Below are 3,054 nucleotides of genomic sequence, written 5' to 3'. Positions count from 1 at the left end.
TGTAACATTTGTGGTTTCCTCAAGTGAGGAATTTGATACCACATGAGTAGTTGAAGAATTTGTAGCAATAGAAGCATTTGATGATTCTGGTGAAGAATTGGCAGTTTCACGTTCGATGAATTTAAGACATGGTGGAATGAATTCAACCTGAGCGGCACTGATCTGTTGAGCGAGTAATGAATCATTTTCCATTCGAAGATCATCATGAGACATCCTCAACTTCTCAAGATCAAGTTTTCTTTGAAGGAATTCATAGGAAAGTTTCTCATGATAAGCCACGAGTGTGCCATGACGATCTTGAAGATTATCAAATCTGGACTGAAGACTTTTCATATCTTCAGTGAGGATTTGGGTAAGATTCATTTCATCATTCAACAGGTCATCGCTTATGTCTAGCAGTTTCTGAAGCTTTTCAATGGCAGTTTGTTGTTTAGTTGCAATGTTGGCAAGTTTACTGTAACTAGGTTTTTCATAATCTTCAGGTTCACAATCACTTGAATCGGAGGAGGAAGTATCATTCGGTACCTTTGAACCTTTTGCCATGAAGCAATATGTTGGGGCGAAGTCATCAGCATAGTCATCAGTGTAGATGGTGTTGTCATTTTCTTCAAGGTTGAAGATTGACTTGCTGACGAATGTGGTAGCGAGTGAAAGACTAGTCACACCAGATTCTGAGTCTTCTTTAGAACCCTCCTCTTCATCACATTCCTCAGATTGTGCCTCAGAATCCATTTCCTTGTCAATAAGTGCCCGAGCCTTTCTGAAACTAGTCTTCTTGTGCGATGAGGACTTTGCGGATGAGTATTTTTAAGATTTCTTCTTTTTCTTCGAGTCATCAGAACTTTCATCCTTGTATTTATTCTTCTTTGATTCCTTAACCCAACGAGGACAATGAGCAATATAGTGACATGATTTCTTGCATTTGTGGCAGGTTCTTTTCTTGTAGTCCTCAGATGAAGATTCTAATTTCCTCATATCTCTTCTTGAAGATTTACCAAACTGGCCACGTCTTGTAAACTTCTGGAATTTCCTCACGAGCATTGCAAGCTCTTGTCCAAATTCTTTAAGATCACCAATGCTGCAATCCAAGTCTTCTTCTTCAGATGAATAAATTGCTTTTGCCTTCAGTGCACGAGGTCTAGAATAGCTTGGTCCATATAGATCTCTCTTTTCTTCCTTGACTTTGGACAGCCTTTCCCAGATTTGTTTTGCTGAGCCCAAAGCACTCACTCTGCCATACTGACCGTTGCTCAGATGGCCACAGATGATATTCTTCTCTTGAGAATCAAGTTGCTTGAATTTCTTCACATCAGCGACACAGATAGTAGTAGTGATGGAGGGAACACCATGTTCCACAATATACCACAGATCATTGTCAATAGCTTGAAGATGCATCTGCATCTTGGTCTTCCAGTAGGGAAAATACTTTCCTTCGAAAGTAGGACATCCTACAGTAACCTTGATCATGCCTGTAGTCGACATACCTAAAACTCCAGGTGGTTAAACCAAAATCACGTAGAACAAGGGAGTACCTTGCTCTGATACCAATTGAAAGTGCGTTATATCGACTAGAGGGGGGGTGAATAGGAGATTTTTAGAATTTCATCACTGAGGAAATTCCCTTTGAGGAAATTCCTCACTGATGAATAACTTGCAGCATTGGTCCGCAAGTTACTATGGATAACTTTGACAGTTGTCCAGTGATCCATTCCTGGATCACTCTTGTACCAATTGACTGACTCATGGCAAGGCACACTTCAGGTCCGATACACAGTATAGCATACTAATAGAGCCTATGGCTGATGCATAGGGGAAGACCTTCGTCCTTTATCTTTCTTATGCCGTGGCCAGGCTTTTGAGTCTTACTCAAATTCACACCTTACAACACAGCCAAGAACTCCTTCTTTGCCGATGTATATTGAACTCCTTCAAAAAACTTGTCAAGGCATGCATTTCATTGAAAGTTCTATCAAGCACTTTGATCTATCTCCATAGATCTTGATGCTCAATGTTCAAATAGCTCAATCCAGGTTTTCCATTAAAAACACTTTCCAAACAAACCTATATGCTTTCCAGAAATTCTACATCATTTCCGATCAACAATATGTCAACCACATATATTTATCAGAAATTCTATAGTGCTCCCGCTCACTTCTTTGGAAATATAAGTTTTTCATAAACTTTGTATAAGACCAAAATCTTTGATCATCTTATTAAAGCGTATATTCCAACTCCGAGATGCTTGCTCCAGTCCTTAGAGGAATCGTTGGAGCTTTGCATACTTGTTAGCACCCTTTAGGATCGAAAAAAATCTTCTGGTTGCATCACATACAACCTTTCCTCAATGAAACCGTCGAGGAAACAATATTTTGACATCCTATCTGCAAGATTTCATAAATGATGCAGCAACTGCTAACATAATTCCAACACACTTTCAGCGTCGCTACGAGTGAGAAAGTCTCATCGCAGTCAACTATTTGAACTTTGTCGGGAACATCTTTGCGACAAGTCAAGCTTTCTTAATGGTGACTTTTCACCATCATTGTCTGTCTTCCTTTTAAAGATCCATATGTAGTTAACAGTCTTCTGACCATCAACTAGTTCTTCCAAAGTCTACACTTTGTTTTCATACATGGATCCTCTCTCGGATTTCATGGCCTCGAGCCATTTGTCGAAATCCGGGCCCACCATCGCTTCTCCATAGCTCGTAGGTTCATTGATGTCCTGCAACATGACCTCCAAGACAGGATTACCGTACCACTCTGGAGCAGTACGCGTCCTTGTCGACCTACGAGGTTTGGTAGTGACTTGATTCGAAGCTTCATGATCACTATCATTAGCTTCCACTTCAATTGGTGCAGGCACCTCCTTGCTACACACACTGGTTGAAGTAATGGTTCAGTAACCTCATCAAGTTTCCACCATCCTCCCACTCAATTCTTTCGAGAGAAACCTTTTCTCGAGAAAGGACCCGTTTCTAGAAACAAACACTTTTGCTTCCGGATCTGAGATAGGAGGTATACCCGACTATTTTGGGTGTCCTATGAAGATACA

This window comes from Hordeum vulgare, chromosome 6H (genome assembly GCF_904849725.1).
Source record: "Hordeum vulgare subsp. vulgare chromosome 6H, MorexV3_pseudomolecules_assembly, whole genome shotgun sequence".
NCBI lineage: Eukaryota > Viridiplantae > Streptophyta > Magnoliopsida > Poales > Poaceae > Hordeum > Hordeum vulgare.
The sequence above is the reverse complement of the archived record's forward strand: the minus strand, read 5'-3'. Positions refer to the sequence as shown.